The 20,786-nt window shown below is 41.9% G+C and overlaps 1 protein-coding gene and 1 long non-coding RNA gene across 15 annotated transcripts in view; both read left to right on the top strand.

Moving 5' to 3' along the window:
- The window catches only part of ABLIM1 (actin binding LIM protein 1), a 328,684-nt gene that overhangs the window by 90,556 nt on the left and 217,342 nt on the right, over positions 1-20,786 (top strand). The window lies entirely within an intron of this gene.
- The window catches only part of LOC147344370 (uncharacterized), a 39,793-nt gene continuing 19,017 nt past the window's right edge, over positions 11-20,786 (top strand). Inside the window, exon 1 of the long non-coding RNA XR_015155360.1 lies at positions 11-20,739. This is a non-coding gene — a long non-coding RNA (uncharacterized LOC147344370). The remainder of the gene's footprint in view (positions 20,740-20,786) is intronic.

Below are 20,786 nucleotides of genomic sequence, written 5' to 3'. Positions count from 1 at the left end.
ACGTGTGCTGTCTGGGGTGGGCTGTGCATTTAAAGATGAGGAGAGCTGCAGGGACTTTTCCATTGGTTAAAATAGTTGTGCACTTATTATATTAACCCTTGAGGTTAATACAAACACATGCTTGTATAATATGCATATGTTATTTACTAACATACTTATGTGCTGTGCTAAGTTGCTTCAGTCATGTGCGACTCTTTGCACCCCTATGGACTATAGCCCTCCAGGCTCCTCTGTCCATGAGATTCTGCAGATAAGATTACTGGAGTGGGTTGGCATTTCCTTGATCTTCCTGACCTAGGGATCGAACCTGAGTCTTTTATGTCTCCTGCATTGGCAGGCAGGTTCCTTACCACTGCAAGTGGGTTTTTTTTACCACTATTTAAGTATATTTATAAATGTTATTATTTACTACTCTTTAAACATTTATAAATATCATTAGAATGGGGTTTTAAAAAATGGATATGACTATTATGTAGCAGGAGTCCAGCTCCATTAAGTTAAATTTGGGTAGGTTGGTCTGTTGGAGCACACTGGGGGTCCTCAGTGACTGTGAGTGAGAATCTGTGACCTGCATTTTGCTTATGTACTCTTTCCCATCTCCATGCCAGTATATCTGTGTTAACATAGCTTTGAGGTGAATTCTCCCATCTCCTTATGTTATGTTGTTTTTGTCTGCGTAGATTGGGTACAACAGACACTTTGTTTGAACTAGGGGTTGGCTTAAAAATATTCACAACCTAAAAGCTGAGAGTTATGTTTCATTCAGTGGAAATTTTTAAGACTTCAATACCAGGAGGCAGCATCTCAAGTAACCCTGAGAGAACGTCTCTGAGGAGGCAAGAGGAGGAACCAAGTTACATAGAAGTTTGCAACAAAAAGCAGGTCGTCTGAACGTGAAAAATTATTGCTAATTAAAGAAAACTAGATATCCCAGCTTAAGGAATTTAGCACATTTATTTGTATGGGAAGGTACAAGAATCTGGGCTCACCGAACTTATTCCTTTCATATGCACCTCAGCTATCTGGGGCCAGTAGCCTGTGTTTTTCACATCCTGAGCTCCCTTGGGGCTCACCACAGGGAGTGGCTGCAGTCTTGTGGCTGCTCGATGGCAGGTATTCTCCTTCCTGAGTGCCCTGAGGGCTCACCAACTCACCTTGGAGGGCTATGATCACTGATGACTGTGACATCCTTATTTACTGATGTGGCAGGAAATATTCCATTTTCATAGGGATGCTGTCCCTAGGATGCATCCCTTACAGTTGTGCTTTATGAGACAGTTGGTACCCTGGGGAGAATGGCTTCAGGAGGGACCCAGCTCCCCTGCTCAGCATCCCCAGGGACCCACAGCCAACGCCACAGCCTCAGAGGCATCCCAAGGCGATCTTTCAAGCTGCTGTATTGAAACCAGCAGACCATATCAATTCATGCTGATTCTTTTGATACTAGACCTTAGAGCAAGTGATCGTAACTTGTTTTGGTTTCTGGAGAGTAGACTATCAGGTAATCAATCCCATGTAAGGCAGAAACGCTTTGTACCTCCCACCTTTACTTTGGAAGACTCTGCTCTTCTCTGTTTACCAGGACCTCCGGTGAGCTCGAGTTTGCCTTCCTGTAGGACTAGAGAGCCAGAGCGTGCTCCACTTCACATGTACACACTCACCGAGAGGTATAAAGGAATTGAATGTTGGCATGCTCTGTAACTGATGAATAATTCATGAGGGCTTTCTGTGCCATAAAATTTCCTCCTGTAAATGAACATTATTTTGAAAGACAATGCTGACTGAAAAATCTGGAAATGTGGCATCATGTTCTTTAATGATCCGCCTTCAACATTTACTGGGAAGGCAAAAGTTGACAAACATCAGAATAATTAAACTGAAAGCTGACAATGGCCCTGGGTGGGCAGGAAGCCAGCAACTTAGTCACAGCTTTTTCTTCCCCAATTCATTCTAAAGTGTAACATCACCTGATGTTTACAAAAGGCCTCTGGATTCTTTGGCACTCTCTGGGCTTTCTTTGAAGATAGAATCTGAATGTTAATGATAACACTGTACATATTAATTAGTATTAACAGAGTACTGATATTTAGAGTTGGAAACTATGATTCGATGGCTTTTCTTAACTGAAACGGGTCTTAGAGATAAAACTAGACTGTCTCAAGATGTCTATATTTCTCTATTTGAATAAATTTGAAACCCTCTGTTTTCCTTGCACTGTAAAAAGGGTAGGTTTTAATTTTGATTTCCAGGAAAGATAAGGAAGGTTTTGGAAAATCTTACATGACAGAGAGATTATAAACACAATAAGTTTATAGCAGAGTAAGTCATGTCAGATTATATTTTTAGTGGTCACCAGAAAGAAAAAGAAAATTTTCTTTTAAAAGAATTTCTTTTTTTCCATTTTTCCTGCTCCCCTCCTTTCCATGGTATATTTTTAATGCATTTGGAATCTTTCCACTTGCTACTGGCTGGAATCTATGGAGAGTGTATCCCCAGAACCCTCAACAGTTGACTTGAATCTCAGTCATAATTAAATTGGAAGTTGACAAATTATTCTGAGGCTTAAAAAGAGGCACACATTATGTTCCTAACAAGGAGTTTCACTCCTCTGCTTTGTTTTAAAAGTACTCTCCATAGAGAATATTGACAATATTTTTAGTGACTCTTTAAAAATAGAAGGGTGTTTTGAAAGGATAGCTAATAAACATGTTTGACTATGCTTAAATTTGGTATCTTACCTGGTAGCTGGGTTCTGATGCTTTAAAACAACCAGGTTTTCAACTTCTCATCCATCCCTCTGTAATGAGTACATCACCCTGGCCTCTCCTGGAACGTCTTGAAAGCATTAACTACTTAGAGGACTGTTGATATAAGACTTTGATACAGCGATATACTATCTTCTGCACTAAAGGATATGCTGAGAGCTAGTGTTTGCATACAGTTAACAGTCATTTAGGCATCTGAGCCACCCAGCCTCTCTTTCATATTAAAATCTGACTGTTGACACATACTTCTCCATCACTAACCTACTTCAAAGGTTGGGGTCAGAGTAAGGATATTAATTCAGAATATCAAGATTTAACAAGACAACTCTAAATATAATGCATTTCCAAAAAGAGGGGGAACACAGTGTGTTGACTGGCACTCCTTTTAGATTCCCTGTGAGACAGTGGAGTGCTGGGCAGGTTTTACTGCGTCAAGTGAAAAAGTGAAAGTGTTAGTCGCTCAGTTGTATTCGACTCTTTGTGACCCCCCTTGGACTGTAACCCACCAGGCTCCTCTGTCCATGATACTCTCCAGGCAAGAATACTGGAGTGGGTAGCCATTCCCTTCTCCAGGGTATCTTCCCAACCCAAGGATTGAACCCCAGGCCTCTGGCATTGCAGGCAGATTCTTTACCATCTGAGCCAACAGGGAAGCCCATTTTCTGCTCTAAGAGGTAATCAATAGCTGCCATAATGAATGAGCTCTGTCAAGGTCATTAGCCAGTGGGTCTATTAGAGCATGACATTGCCAGAGATGTGCCCGAGCAGTAGGAGCAGGCCCAGGAGCTCCGAGTGTTGAGTTTGTATAAAGCTCTCAGTGACAAACAGGGCCCTGAGGATTCCTGTCTGAGTCCCACCTCCCCCGCAGTCACTGTTGACAGGCTCCCTGGGCTTGTGATCACACCTCATACCACAAAGATCTGAGTGGAATAGAATCTCCCCGAGCCTGGCATTACTTTTCTTTATAATACTTTGCAGGGGACCCATACCTCATGTGAGGCATGAATGGAAGTGGCAGAAATACAAGGGGAAGCGGGACACACAGTGCTCCTGGGAAAATCTCAGGGTGTTAGCAGAGTGGTGTTATTTAGTGGAGACACATCTCTATGGATTATTTTTATATTTTTTTTAAATTGTATTTATTCATTTGTATTTTTATTTTTTGGCCATGCGCTGTTGGGATGCGGGATCTTAGTTCTCCACCCAGGGATTGAACCCGTGCCCTCTACATGGGGAGCTTGAAGTCTTGCCACGAGACCACCAGGAAAGTCCCTCCATGGACTATTTTTAAATGGTTTAAATGGTCCCTTTTGTCTGTTTTTCATATATACTGTGTAGTTCAAATGAACATACAGATTCATGGATTTCATTAGTCACTTCACTTTGGAGGCTCCTGGCCTCACCCACGTCTTTACTTACTTTTTTTTACTTTAAAAGCACTCGTGCCATAACAGTCTGCCTCTAACTGGCAGTTTCATCAGGTAGGATCTGCAGATGTGTCATAGAGCCCTCTCCTGCCTTGGCATTAGAGTGGCCCATTAACCTTCTGTGTGTCATCATTAATTTACTAGGCATCTTTCAGCAGGTGGCAGGCACTGTGCTAGGTATTGTTCAGAACAAATCTCTGTCATTTAGAATTTGTAGTCTTGGAAGTACCACTGGCAGGTGTGTGCCAAAGATGTGCTGGGCAGCTAACCAGCATGAGAAGTTAGTAAGGACCAGGGCCCGGTGAAGAATATCAGTATTGGAATAGAAAATGTAAGAAGATGTACTTACCTAAGGGATGTAAATTAGTGTAGCCAGAATGAAAAACAGTATGGAGGGCCCTTAAAAAACTAAAAATACCACTACCATATGATCCAGCAATCCCACGTCTGGGCATATATCTGGAAATGATGAAAACTCTAATTTGAAAAGATACTGGCACCCCAGTGTGCATAGCACCACTATTTACAGTTGCCAAAACCTGGAAGCAACCTAAGTGTCCATCAATAGATAAATGGATAAAAAAGACAGAGAATGAGATGGTTGGATGGCATCACTGACTCGATGGACTTGAGTTTGAACAAGCTCTGGAAGTTGGTGATGGACAGGGAAGCCTGGTGTACTGCAGTCCATGGAGTCACAAAGAATCAGACACAACTGAGTGACTGAGCTGATACACACACACACACACACACACACACACACACACACACACACACAATGAAATATTACTCAGTCATTAAAAAGAATGAAGTTTTGCCATTTGCGGCAATATGAGTGAACCTAGAGATTATCGTGGGCTTCCTAGTTGATGCAGTGGTGAAAAATCTGCCTGCCAGTATAAGAGATACAAGAGACACAGGTTCAATCCCTGAGTCTGGAAGATCCCCTGGAGTAGGAAATGGCAACCCACTCCAATATTCTTGCCTGGAAAATTCTACAGACAGAGGAGCCTGGTGGGCTACAGTCCATGGGATCACAAAGAGTAGGATGTGACTAAGCATAAACACAAATATTGTCATACTAAGTGAAATAAGTCAGAGAGAAAAAGACAAATACCATATGACATCACTGATATGTGGAATCTAAAAAATGATACAGAATGAATTTATTTACAGAACAAAAACATACTCACAGACATAGAAAACAAACTTATGGTTACCAAAGAGGGACGCATAGGGAGGGACAAATTAGGAATAGGAGATTAACATATACACACTACTATATATAAAGTAGATAAACAACAAGGATTTACTGTATAGCAAAGGGAACTATTTTCATTATCTTAACCTATAATTGAAAAAATCTGAAGAAATATATGTTTGTAACTGAGTCACTTTGCTGTACACCTGAAAGTAACACATCTTTATAAATCAAGTATATTTCAATTTTTTAAAAGAGAAGATGTAGTCACCTAAATTGGTTAGGATGATAGCTAGGAAAGCCCCCAAGGGCTCCTTGGGATATAAATGACCCCACTGAGTTCATCAGGGTGCAATCTGACCACAGGTCACCTCTCACCATGGCTCCAGCATTGGATCAGTATGCCTCTGGTCCTCAGGAATCATCTTTACCCCCCACCCCACCACTGCCAGGGCCCCAAGGATTGGGGATTTATTTTCCTCTTGCTAAAATGACTATTCTTTGGTGAATTTCAGAGTTATTTTTTCCTAATGTAAATATATGATTTGGGACCTGTAGAAGCAAACTGTGTTCCTTCTGGACACAACGTTAAGTTCTTGAACTCTAGAAACAGTGAGATTTTGTTCACATCATGGCTTTGATACCTACTAGCCAAGTAACTGTGAGAAAGTGTCTGCATTTCTCCAAACCTCAGTTTCCGCATCTATAAAATGGAGCTAGTAGGGCAACCTGCTTTATGAGATTGTGAGAGTAAATGAGGATGTTTATAAAACCCAAGGCATGGTGTCTAATTTGCAATAATGAACGGGTTCTAGCATTAGCAATTATGGCACCAACTGAGTAATTCAGCTGCTTCTAAATTATTTTTATTGTTAAATAGAGCTTTGGAATCCATAGGCCTTCATTCTCGTTTGGTTATTTTATTTTTGTGTGTGTGTTTTATTTATTTTAAATTATACAAACATACAAGTGTAAGCTTTCACTGTCAAAATTTCAAATACTTTATGAAAGACAAACCTAGGCGGTAACTACTATCATCAGTTTTATTTATTCATTTTATTTTCACCAAAGTAGTGCATGTTCCTAGTTTTCAAAGTCAAATAGTATCTTCTGTCAAGAATGGGAGACAAAGGAGTAAGAGGCTAGGATTCTGGAGTTTTTCTGGCCTGACTTCCTAATGTGATCAAAACTGATGTTTCTATTAACAGAATGTGGCTCTTTGAGGTGGGATTTTTGACTGTTTTGTTTTTCATCTTTATCGGTGAGGGTCAGTCTCCCGCAGAGAGAAGAAATGGAGGGGGTGTAGAGGTTGACTCTGCCATAAAGACAACATCCCATCTTCCTGTTCACCTCATCTTATTCATCTCATCCTCATTCTTCATCCTGGCCTTCAGTGGTACTTGGTACCTCGGACACCAGCCTTTCCTGGATTGCCCCGAGAGTTGTCCCCACTCCAGGCTAAGTTTCAGCTTCTCCTCCTTCTTTTCTTATGTCATCCATTCACTTTCCAGCTTCCAAACTGGAAGCTTCCAAACATCTGTCTGCTGACGTTGCTTCTCTCTTGTTCTTTTTGGGGTTCTGTGAAGACACAGAGATAAACACATGCTCACAGAACCATGTTTAGCCAGAAGCTCAAAGTTTCTGTAGATTTTCCCACTCAGTTAATATCTTATACTCTAATTATCTCACATTTCATTCAATCTCCTTCAAGAGAATTATGAGTTCATTGATATTAGAAACTGTGGTTTTTATATCTTTCAGAAATCTCAGTAATGAATACATGGTGTGTGCTCACTAAATTCTTTTAATTGAGATGACATTGATATATAACATTGTATAAGTTTCACATGTACAATATTATAATTTGACTTCCAAATACACTATAGTATGGTATATATGTGTGTGTGCTCAGTCACGTCCAACTTTTTGCAGCCCCATGGACTGTAGCCTGCCAGGCTCCTCTGTCCATGGAATTTTACAGACTATAATACTAGAGTGGGTTGCCATTCCCTTCTCCAGGGGATCTTCCCAACCCAGGGATCAAACCCACGTCTCTTCCATTTCTAGCATTGACAGGCATATTCTTTGCCACCAGCACCGCCACACCACATCTTTTTTATTCATTTATCTGTTGATGGCCACTTAGGTTGTTTCCATATCTTGACTATTAAAAATAATCCTGGGATAAACATAGGGATGCATATATCATTTTGAATTAATGTTTTTATATTTCTGGAAAATGCCCAGAAGTGGAATAGTTTTGATCATATGATAATTCTATTTTTAATTTTTTGAGAAATATCCATTCTGTTTTCCATAGTGGCTGTACCAATTCACATTCCTATCAACAGTGTATGAAGATTTCCTTTTCTCAACAGTCTCTCCAACACTTATTATTTCTTGTCTTTTGATAATAGCCCTTCTAATGAGTATAAATTGATGTCTCCTTCTGGTTTTGATTTGCATTTCCCTGATGATCAGTGATTCATTTTCCTGTTGCCCATTTATACGTCTTCTTTGGAAAAATGTCTATCCAGATCCTCTGTTTATTTTTTAATCCATTTGTTTGTTTTTGTTGTTGAGTTGCATGAGTTCTTTGTAGTCACTAAATTCTGGTTGAGTAGTTGATTGCTTTTCATATTTGGCTAAAAAGGGGCATCATATATATTACCTTTATTAGTGTGGTCCCATGAAAACCATGCCACTAAAAATATTGCAACTTTTTCTTTTTTGGTTTTAAGATTCCAAGGAATAATAAGTACTAGCTGTAAGCGTGATTAGACAGGATACTCTTCTATCAATTAGCTATTGTTGCTTGATAAGCCATTCCAAAATTTGGAAACTTAAAGCGGTAATCATCCATCATTTTCCATGAGTCTGCAGGGTTGGCAGGGGGTCAGCTGCTTTCTGCTGAATCAGGGGGCAGTTTGGCAGGCTAACATGTTTGGAGGTAGCTCTGCTCTGTACATTGCTCATCCTCCTCTTGGGACCAGCAGACTATCCCAATCATGCCCTCATCACACTGAAGCAGAACAAAGAGCAAATAGAGACATGCTTGACCTCTTTGAACCTAAGCTCGGAACCAGCACGTGGTCACTTTTGTCCTCTTTATTCTGTAGGCCAGAGCAAGTTACATGGTCAAAGTGGGAGGGCACTGCAAAATAACACGGCAAAAGGCTTGATACAAGGGAGGAAGATAAACTAGGGCCCCTGAGGCAACCTATCTGGCCTTCTAGGCAGTAGCAGCAGCCCCGGCATGAATGGACACTTATTGAGACTCACAGAAATAAAAGTCTTACGTCCAGCTAACCTTGCCAGGCTTTCATTTGGATTTAAGAAAAGAGAATTCTAACCCTCAAGGACTTTACTAAGCCATACTTGAGAAAATGATCTACAGATGAAATTAATGAATGAAGTGGTTATAGAGCAAAAAGCTAAGCAATAGATTTTTAACAGTTTGTATGTGACTAGCCTAAAGCAAGGAGAAGGCAATGCCACCTCACTCCAGTACTCTTGCCTGGAGAATCCCAGGGACGGTGGAGCCTCATGGGCTGCCGTCTATGGGGTCGCACAGAGTCGGACACAACTGAAGCGACTTAGCAGCAGCAGCAGCAGCAGCCTAAAGCAAACTTTTGCTGTGGAGGACAAGATAGTAAATATTTTAGCTTTTGTCAGCTGAGTCTCTGTTGCAGCTATTCGACTATAGTTACAGCACAGAAGTAGCTGTAGACAATTCGCAAATGGATAGACATGACTGTGTCCCAGCAAATCTTTATTTATAATACAAAACCAGACTTCAGGCATTAGTTTAAAGACCACTGGACTGGAATATTGAAAGAAATAAGAAAGGATCAGTTGTGGAAGACTTGTTGAAAAAGGAGTAATAATTTCCAAGGCAGTGAAGATTAATTTAGCTCAACAAAATTTGTTTTAAATATGAAGTAAGAAAAAACTTGTGGTCATTCAACAGGTAGATTTTCAGTTCAGTCACTCAGTAGTGTCCAACTCTTTGTGACCTCTTGGACTGCAGCACGTCAGGCTTCCCTATCCATCACCAACTCCTGGAGCTTGCTCAAACTCAGGTCCATTGAGTTGGTGATGCCATCCAACCATCTCATCCTCTGTCATCCCCTTCTCCTTCTGCCTTCAATCTTTCCCAACCTCAGGTTTTTTTCCAATGAGTCAGTTCTTCTCATCAGGTGGCCAAAATATTGGAATTTCAGCTTCAGCATCTGTCTTTCCAACAAATATTCAGGACTGATTTCTTTAGGATTGATTGGTTTGATCTCCCTGCAGTCCAAGGGACTCTCAAGAGTCTTCTCCAACACCACAGTTCAAAAGCATCAATTCTTCAGTGCTCAGCTTTCTTTATAGTCCAGCTCTCACAACCATACATGACCACTGGAAAAACCATAGCTTTGACTAGATGGACCTTTGTTTGCAGAGTAATGCAACTGCTTTTGAATATGCTCTCTAGGTTTGTCATAGCTTTTCAAAGGAGCAAGCGTCTTTTTTCTTCCAAGGAGCGAGTAAGGTAGATTTTACCACAGGTTAATGTGGTCCAGTCAGAATGAGAACTCATCACTCTACAAAAGTATTACTTGCTACAAATGATTTCTGCTTCTGAATGCCTATTTGAAAACATGTTTATTAAGAGTGTTCATATTTTTGCTTAGTTGGTGGATGAGGAAGAAAGCATTTGAAAATGAAGTAACTAATTAAAGTGATTTGATTTTATGCCACTAAAAAAGTTGCATTTGACTAATGTGACCTAGATTTGTATGAAGGAACCAGAGGGATTAATATGAATGATTTATTTTTAACTTTTAAGAAACAGTTTGCAGGAACTTTCCAGGTAGTCTAGTGGCTAAGACACAGAACTCCCAAAGCAGGGGGCCTGGGTTTGATCCCTGGTCAAGGAACTAGATCCCACATGTCACAACTAAGAATTTGCAAGCCACAACCAAGACCCAGCACCCCAAATAAATAAATAATTAAAATAAAAATAAAGGTTTTTCGTTTTTTAAAGGAAACAATATGCAGGATTCAAGTGGATATTTTTCCACCTCACTTGTATTTCACTTAGATTTTCCTTAGCAATCATTATGCTCCCCTCATATTTGAAGATAGAACAAAGCCCAGAATACTATTAGAAAATAAAGATTTTTTTTTGCTTAGAATCTTTAATACCTGTTTATTCATTTACCATCAGCATTTATGACTATCGTACCTGAGAGTAGCAATACAATTAAAACAAATTCCTGGTAGGTTTTAAGAACATCATTTGAAGTCCCCTGAGTTTCTTGGAAAAATGCATTGTTTCCCAGGTAGCATAATCATATAAATCCACTCTCACTGTTATTTATTATTATCTTACATTGTCTTGTTTTAATTGGAGTATAATTTCTTTATAATATTGCGTTAGTTTTTGCTGTACGATGGTGTGAATCAGTTATATGTATACATATATCTGCCCCCTCTGGAAACTCCCACCCTCCCCTCCCACCCCTCTAGGTCATCACAGAGCACTTAGCTGGGCTCCCTGTGTTATACAGCAGCTTCCCACTAGCTAGCTATTTTACACATGGTAGTGTATATATGGGAGAAGGCAATGGCACCCCACTCCAGTACTCTTGCCTGGAAAATCCCATGGGCGGAGGAGCCTGGTAGGCTGCAGTCCATGGGGTCGCTAGGAGTCGGACACGACTAAGCGACTTCACTTTCACTTTTCACTTTCATGCATTGGAGGAGGAAATGGCAACCCACTCCAGTGTTCTTGCCTGGAGAATCCCAGGGACAGGGGAGCCTGGTGGGCTGCCATCTCTGGGGTCGCACAGAGTCGGACACGACTGAAGCGACTTAGCAGAAGCAGCAGCAGCAGTATATGTATGACGATGCTAATCTTTCAATTTGTCTCACCCTCACCTTCCCACAGTGTGTCCATGAGTCCATACTCTACATCCGATTTATATTTCTGCCCTACAAATTGGTTCAACAGTACCATTTTCCTAGATTCCATATATATGCATTACTATGCAATATTTGTTTTTCTCTTTCTGACTTCACTCTCTGTGATAGACTCCAGGTTCATCTACATCACTACAACTGGCTCAATTTCATTCCTTTTTATGGCTGAGTAACATTTCAGTGTATACATGTACCACATCTTCTTTATCCATTCCTTGTCAGTGGACATCTAGGTTGCTTCCATGCCCTGGCTGTTGTAAATAGTGCTGCAATGAAAACTGGAGTACATGTGTCTTTTTGAATTATAGTTTTCTCAGGGGATAGCTCAGCAGTGGGATTTCTGGGTCTTATGTTGTCTTTTAATTTGTTATATACATCTTCTTGAGCTGTTCTCTTTTCTCTGGTTAATTTCCTTTCTTACTGTTGTTTTCACACACAGAGAGAGGCACAGATCTAGACCTTGATCTTGGAGGTGGTTACATGGACACATGAAAAAATTCACTGACTGAATTTTTGAAATTTGAACATTAAAAATCATACTAATAGATTTGAATAACATGGGGAAAGTTTTGATAAGCCAAAGTTATAAATTGTATATGAAATATGATCTGGCATAAATTCAAAGGAAGAAAATTGAAAGAAAGTATACTGAAGAATAAGTGATTTCCAAATGGTAAAACTGTGTTAGTAATAGTTTTCAGTGTCTGTCTTACAAATTTTCTCTAATGCAGTATATTCCTTCTATAACAGAAAAGTTGAAGTGGTAAAAAGTATAACTAAGGAGATATTTGAGATAACTTGAACCTCGATCATAAATCCGTTTTGATACTTTGGGAAGGAAAATAGCAATTTAGAGACAGGCAAATTCAGGAGTTGTAGACGTAGAGAAAGCTTCATGGAGAAGACCTCAGAGGGGCTGAGACAGCGTTTAGGGAAGGTCACAGTGGGAAGCAGGAGTTGGGGTGGACAGCTTGTGTGATGTTGCCTTTGGCCTGTGTTCCTCAGTCTGTGTTGGCTGACCGTGTTTCTGTCTTCTTCATGGATTCTGTGGTGGCTCAGCTGGTAAAGAATCCACCTTCTATGCGGGAGACCTGGGTTCGATCCCTGGGTTGAGAAGATCCCCTGGAGAAGGGAATAGCTACCCACCTTAGTATCCTGGCCTGGAGAATTCCATGGACTGTATAGTCCATGGGGTTGCAAAGAGTCAGACACAACTGAGCGACGTTCACTTTCACACTTTCAAGTGTATAATTGCTTTATTTTTAATGCTTAACATGTTGATCTTTTAAGCCATCATTTGTAATTCTTATTCCTAAAAAGCTCATTTCCTATCCTTTATAGTCTTCTAGAATTACCATTTGCTCTGTTCTCTATCTTGAGACTTCCTGCCCTTCCCCTCCCTCCCCTCCCCGCTGCTTCTCCATGTGCCCATGTGAGTTTAAAAATTAATTGTGCCAAGGCATTATCTCTTCTGTAAAAAAAAAATAAATAAAAGAACCCCAGAAACGCATGCACGCACATGCGCGCATGCGCACACACACGCGCGCGCGCGCGCGCGCGCGCACACACACACACACACACACACACACACAGCTCCAAATGATCCATCTGCTGAAGACATCCACCACTCACTTCATCCTGGTGTAGGCTATTTTTGTTTGCTATGTCTTGCAAGTTCCTATATTGGAATCTTTTAAAGAGTACTTTGGTTTCCATCAAAAAATGAAAAACAAAGCACTGTGGTTTTCTATTTTATACCTATTGCCGGGCTGTGTGCAAAGAAATGCTCAATAAGTGCTGATTTAATTGCCCTCTTACAGATCATGGTTTATGCCACGTGTAGGTTTTTCCGTGCACATTTTTACTGATGGGTACACATTTATAATCATGAAGTCGATTGTGGAAGGGGTCATATTGTTTAGAATCCAATGTTTTTCTGAATCTCTTCTCTGCAAACCTGTATCTTCTTACGTGAGTTTAATTACTACATTTTCAAATTCTCTCTGATGAATTGAAAGATGGAGTGACGTCTTTTGTAAGTTTTTTTTTTTTTTAATGCTTCTCTTCTTTTCTTGGCAGGGTAAGCAATAGCATTATGCTCTTACTGGAAACGTTAGTCAATAAAATGTATGTGACTTTAATTAGAATGCTGGGAAGTACTGCTGAGTTGAATCATTTAGTTAATGCCATGAGCTGAGAGGCTTTGAGCATTTATGTGCAGAGGGTCAGTTTCAGTAAACTGAATATATGTGGGGAATTTTAATATTTTTCCCAGGTAACTTTTTACGTAGTATTCATTTTAAGGTCCAATGTTCATAAATATCTGTGAAGCATCTCCCCTGAAACAGACACAGAAATGAGAGAGACCACCTTTGCTCTCAAGGAGTTCACAGTCCGGTGAGTTCTTTCATCTTTCATTCATTCCCGTGGCCTCAACCCTCACTTTGCTGGATGCCACAAAGCTACATCTCTGGCTTTGACTTCTCCCCTGGGAGCCACAGCAGCATGCCCAGTTTCCTACTGGTCACCACTCTATGGATGCTCTGATGACATCTTAAACTCGTTACATCTGAAATTAGTTCATAATCACCTTTTCCACCCAAACTCATTCTCTTCCCCATGTCTCTTTTCTCAATGGCTCTACTTTTTTCCAGTCACCCAAGTTCTAATCTTTGGGGGTTCTAACCAAACCCCTGACATGACAGTTACTTCCCCCTTACTAAGCATCCCCCTCCTTTTATTCTGGTCACTTGTCCATTGGAGTCACTGCCTGTGAACAACACCCATGCTCAGAGTGACTTGGGTGTATGAATCCATGCAAGACAGCAGTGGCTCAGTGGGACACCCTGTATTTGTGGGAAGGTCGCAGAACGATCTTGTTTTCCTTATCTCAGCCTGGACTGGGTCTTTCCCTTTCCTTTGTCCTCCTAAATGCTCATGCATAATTGACCACTTCCCCATTCCCACTTCTCTTTCTGATTCAGTATTTGCAGACAGGTAGCTCTTCCAGTAGATTCTCTCCCTCAAGCACTGCCCCTTCCAATTTGGCATAGCCTGTAGTTCTCCCATCCTCTAATACCGTCCACTTAGGCGGCCCCTGGATCGTGGCCTGCCCCAATCAGTGACATGATATCAACACTAGTATGTTTTAAGACTCCAAAAGTAAGTTTTGCATTGCTTTCCATTTCCAAAGTTCATGAATTGGTGTTTACTGTGGGATAATAGGGGCTTCCCAGGTGGCACTAGTGGTGAAGAATTCGCCTGCCAATGCAAGAGACTTAAGAGATGTGGGTTCGATCCCTGGATGGGGAAGATGCCCTGGAGGAGGGCATGCAACCCACTCCAGTATTCTGGCCTGGAGAATCCCATGGACAGAGGAGCCTGGTGGACTACAGTCCACAGGGTCTCAGAGTTGGACACGACTGAAGCAACTTAGCACGCAAAGCACTCCTGGGATAATAACGTCAGATGATTTCTAGCATACTGGAGAGAAGCTATGATTTTTGCACTGGGGGAAATGGGAGAGGCAAAATGTAATGGGGAAACATGGATGAATCTCAAAAACATGCTGATCAAAAGAAGCTGGGGGAAAAAGGGTACCTACTGGGTAGTTGTATTTATATGAAGCTCTAGAATGAGAAAAGTGGTGATAGAAAGCAGAACAGTGGTTGTTCTGATGTGGGGGTGGAGAGTGAGTGGGACAGAGCACGGGATTTTCTGAAGACAGGGATGAGTTCTCTATCTTGACAGAGATAGGAGTTACATGGGCAAAAGCATTTGTCAGATCTCATTGATGTCTACTTTTCACTGTAGATAAATCTTAATTTCATGAAAGAAACAAAAAATTAAGGGGAAAAATCTAGAGTAAAATGCGTAGTAGTACCCTACTAGTGATTAAAGATAAATAAATATGTAATGTAGGTATAAAGAAAGCATGTAAGAGAAAAGGCACGCTCTTGTATTTGTGGCAAGGAAAAAGGGTGGTCAGATTTGCTCTGGAAGTACTGCTGTTGGCATCATACACTGAGTATCTGAGGATAATGGCTGTTTTGTGGTGGTTCATAACAGAAATTCCATAATTAAAATCCGATTCTGCAAACAAGAAAGTATGAATCTGGTATGTGAAACCTTCCGATGCTTCTAAAAGTCTTCCGCCCCATTGCCTTTCTTTAGTACCTGAAATCTGGAGGTGATGGCACCCCACTCCAGTACTCTTGCCTGGAGAATCCCATGGATGGAGGAGCCTGGTGGGCTGCAGTCCATGGGGTCGCCAAGAGTCGGACACGACTGAGCGACTTCACTTTCACTTTTCACTTTCATGCATTGGAGAAGGAAATGGCAACCAACTCCAGTGTTCTTGCCTGGAGAATCCCAGGGATGGGGGAGCCTGGTGGGCTGCCGTCTCTGGGGTCGCACAGAGTTGGACACGACTGACGAGACTTAGCAGCAGCAGCAGCAGTACCTGAAATCAATCACAACTGTTACTGTTTGGTTTAAGTTTGGTGAGTAGGAGGGTTTACATCATAGGCTTGTAATAACTAGTACATAGATCCCAGACTGGTAACCATAGGCCACCACAGGCCTGTGAACATGTGCTGTTTTTTTTTTTTTCTCTTTTTTGGTTGTGGCAGAGATATACAGATAGTTTTTTTTTTTTTTTAAATTACTTGCAAATGTTTGAAATTGGAAGAGTTCACATAAAAATCTGTTGCTACTGCTGCTGCTAAGTCACTTCAGTCATGTCTGACTCTGTGTGACCCCATAGACGGCAGCCCACCAGGCTCCCCCATCCATGGGATTCTCCAGGCAAGAACACTGGAGTGGGTTGCCATTTCCTTCTCCGATGCATGAAAGTGAAAAGTGAAAGTGAAGTCGCTCAGTCGTGTCCGACTCTTTGCGACCCCATGGACTGAAGCCACCAGGCTCCCCCATCCATAGGATTTTCCAGGCAAGAGTACTGGAGTGGGGTGCCATTGCCTTTTCCCTAAAAATCTGAACACTTGGCAATCCTTAGCTGGCATTCTAAAACAGCAGTAATTGCCTGGATCTGAGTGGTGGCTCCTTCTTTAGGTAGATAACATACTTTACACACAAGTATTGTTACAAGTATCACAAGTATAATATCTCAGGACCAACCTACTGCCTCAATTGTTGTTTTAATGTCTATTTTCAGTCCTGTAAGTGTTTGAATAGGTAGCCTTTGAATTAACATGTATAGATCCCCTCCTAAGTATAAGAGGCTACTACAGGCTTTAGCAGATACACAAAGGAGATACTATTATTATATCCATTTTATACACAAGGCAACCAAGGTTTAAATAAGTGAAGAACTTACCTGAGGTTGCCCACCAGAAGCAGCAGAGCCAGGATCTGAGTGAGGTTTTCTTAATCCAGAGCCCATGCATTTAGCCATCACATTGTTCTCCTTTGTTTATTTTTAGCTTTGGTTTCATCCATTATTTAGTACCTACCTCTGGTTGAGTTCTTGTACATATCCTTATGATTTGTTTTCAGAGTAACCCCCGGTCTCCAAACTCTTGATTCTGCATCCTTAGCGGTGAAAAAAACTTACCTATTTATGTTTATTATTTACTAATAAATGATACTCTTTTGATCTATGTTAATATCATATATAGTCTAAAGCATATATATTTCTAAAATGTTAAAGAGTAAGATGTTATGTATATATTTATACAGAGAGAATTTTCTTTCTATACCACAATAAATTATCTCTTAGGTATTGCCTACCCTGTTTTGACCAGTACATGAAGCAATGCCTGGACCATGATTCTGCCTGAAGACATCTCTCATGTCAGAGACTCCCAATTTTGTATCCAATAACTTGTCTCTTCTAGATAAAGGGTGCAGTAGACAGTCACCACATCAGTCCAGATTATGGAAAGAACAAAATTCTCCTTTGTTAGAAAAACAGTTGTCCGTCTGTAGCCACTGTGCTCTAAAACCTTTTACAGCCCTGGACTTCAAAATAGCCAGTGGCATCTTTTATTGCTATTACGGTCTCAGACTGGCCTTTGAGCAGCATGGGTTCTTTTCAGACCTCTAATAGCGACTGTGAATTTAATCTCAAGAAGTGGAATTCCCCTCAGGTCTCAGTTTATCAGTCTGAGCTGTGGGGGCTCCCTGGAGAGCTTGCCATCCTCGGGTCTCATGGGACTGCTGCCGTGATTAACAAAACTGTGGTTAAAAAGGACTTGGAGAAAAGCAAGTGCTGAGAGAGGCAGTGCAAGAATGAGTCAGGGTGAAGTACATTCGTGGGTATGTTCTAGGAGTTTTCTTAGAGTTCTCACACTAAAGAATGGCATGAGCAGGGTTTAGCAGATAGGTCTTGTGCTAGCCATGTTACTTCTCTGAATAAAGCTGTTTATATGTGGATGGGTGGGTTCTACCTTCTAAGACCCTACCTGTGTTCCCTGAACTTCTTTCCATCAACTTGTATGACTTGAATAAAGCTTTTCTCTGGAGCATTCTGTTTGGATTGTTCTTTTCTGTCTTATTCTAATCCCCTTCTTCTTCTTTTTTTTTTTTAAATTTAGATCTTTGTATTTTGTATTGGGATATATCTGATTAACAAAGTAGTGATAGTTTTAGGTTAATAGCGAAGGGACTCAGCCATACATATAAATGTATTCATTGTCCTCTAAACCCTCCTCCCATCCAAGCTGCCACATAACATCGAGCAGCGTTCCATGTGCTATACAGTAGGTCCTTGTTGGTGATCCATTTTAAATATAGCAGCATATACATGTCCACCCCCAGCTCCCTAACTGTCCCTTCCCCCCAGCAGCCATAAGTTGGTTTCAGATCGAACATCTTATTCTCCAGAATCCCAAAGCACCAGGCTGACTCAATCTTTCCTTCTCAGGCACTTTCATAACCTCAGAGCATGGCATTGAGTGTATGATGAGGGAACAGGCTTGATACACACGCCCTGTGGACTCCCTAGAGGGAAAGCCTTTTTGTGTGTATTATTGTTGCGAATGTAACAGAAATGCATAAAGTTGTCCGTGTAAACCCTGAACCATAAATCACTTCTTTTTCTGAAACACATTATTTTAAGACAGAAAATTAAAAGATGCCGTTAACTGCATTTCAAATCTCTAAACCAAACCCCTCCTCCATCTTTTATTTCACAAACTATATTGGCTCAGGGAGATTTCCTGGAGAATGGAATGGCAACCCACTCCAGTGTTTTTGCCTGGAGAATCCCATGGACAGAGGAGCCTGGTGGGCTCCACAGTCCATGGGGTCGCACAGAATCGGACACGACTGAGCAACTAAAACAACTTTCATTTTTTCACATACACTGGGGTGGATTTACTGAGTTGCAGGATAGTTTGGCATATACTTACCCATGTCGCCTGCTAATTTACGTGCTCTCAGAAGGCCCCTGTGGTACTCATCATTAAAGCAGCTAACACCTGGCGTGTCCCATTGACGGCACTCAGTACATGTTTGTGGAATGAAGATAGCTACTTTAAACAAAGGATGCAGAAAAGCCTGACACTGCTTTGCACCAGCAGGTCTCCTGTTATATTCCGTATGTGTCTTATGTCTGTCTTGTGACCACGAACTCCAGGGAGTTCCTCTTGGAAGTCAAAGTTGAAGTCCAGAGGTGAATGAGCTTTAGAAAAAATGAGGTGAGCAAGAGGCACTGATTACAACATAGTCAGGAAATAGACTGTTCGGGAGGAATAGATTGACATTTTCTAGTAACTTGACAGTGAACATGAGGTTTGCCAGAGTGAGTCAGAGCTACTCTGTGTCGAGATGGATGAATTATGAATACTTCAAACCATGCTGCTGGATCACTCCCCTCTGCAGCTTTCCTCCCGGGAGGGCCCTGGCAGGGAAGCAGAAAGAGGCAGGCACCGCACACCTGCTCCAGGGCCAGCACCTCCGTCAGCGGGGCCGCGGGGAAGTGCTGACAGTGAGCTTTCTCGTTCCTATGCTCAGCTATTTATCCCACCGGCAAGGACAGCCTGTCTCCTAATGACCAACCACTGGGACAGCTGCCTGTCGGGCATGTGCCTGTTGCCTAGTGCGTCCCAGTCCAGTGGCACTTAGGTAAGCTCTGACCAGCAGGAAAATAACCACATCCTGCAGCCGCACATGTGGAAACAGGAGTTCTCGGACCACTAAAGCACTTACTGATGACCATGGTGTGTTTTATCCTAGATATCTGCCTTCTATCCAAGTATGGTATACTCGTATGTCACAGTGATTTCTGATCAAGAATTGTCCAGTTCTATTTATAGGATCCCAAGAAGCTAGTGGGATAAACGGTAAGAACCTGTCTGCCAATGCAGGAGATGTGAGAGATGCACGTTCAGTCCCTGGGTTTGATCCCCTGGAGAAGGAAATGGCGACCCACTCCAGTATTCTTGCCTGGAAAATCCCATGGACAAAGGAGCCTGGCAGCCTACAGTCCACGGGGTCACAGAGTCGTACACTACCGAAGCGACTAAGCACGCATGGAGCAGATAGTATGTGTAGAGTCCTGTGTGAAGGAAACAGGATGACAGAGGCAAAACTCCTGCCCTCCAGAAGCTTACAGGAATAAGACAGTCTACAGGTAATTGTGTTATAGAGCAGGGTATAGAACATGCCATGGCAGAGCTGCTTTTGAAGCAAAGACAGGAAGAAATTGATTCTAGCTGGTGGGATTTGGGAAACCTTGATGGAGAAGGCAGCAGGTGAGCTGCATTTTTAAGCACAGGTGGATTTTTGAAAGATCAGGTGGGAGAAGGTTGAGGTTTGCTGGGAAAAGAGAAGAAGCACAGAAATAGTTAAAGGTTGGGGAGTATGAGGTGTACTCAGAGCAGAAGGTTTGGCAATTGAAGGAGACCCCAGGCTGGCGGGCTGGGATCTGTGGTCAAACGTAGTGCTCTGGTTCTAGGAAACAGATGCATGCAGCAGCCATATGGGCTTTGAGCTCCGGGGATGCGTGTGACCCTTCCCAAGCCGATCCCCATCTGTGGCTGCTTCCGTGAAGGCATTCCAAGCCCGCCTCTCATGGCTGTTTGGAAATCTTGTCTATGAAGTGTATTGTCAGAGGGTAATCTGAGACACTTGCTGTCTGTTAAACTAATTATGCTTCAGTCCACAGAGTGCCTTGGTACTCTCAATCCTGAATGCTCAGCAGATTTGATGTAGTATCTGAATTATTAATGGACACGATATGGAACAGGGGGCTTGGCTGCTTGTTCCGTTTTGAGCAGGTCTTGGACGGGTGGCATTATGGGAAGAGAGGCAGCTGCTTGCAGAGTGATGGACGAAGCAGGTCTTCCAGAGGAGCCCTACCCAGACAGGAGCCTGTGCCAGTATGCTCAGAAAATCACAGCCTGCTTTGGAGGAATGGGTAAGACCCCTTAGGCATGGGGCTTTGTGGAGGCGATGCATAGGGTT

The sequence above is a fragment of the Bos grunniens genome, chromosome 26, assembly GCF_055505025.1.
Source record: "Bos grunniens cultivar Pamir isolate PY7600 chromosome 26, Bosgru_T2T1.0, whole genome shotgun sequence".
NCBI lineage: Eukaryota > Metazoa > Chordata > Mammalia > Artiodactyla > Bovidae > Bos > Bos grunniens.
The sequence above is the reverse complement of the archived record's forward strand: the minus strand, read 5'-3'. Positions and strand labels throughout refer to the sequence as shown.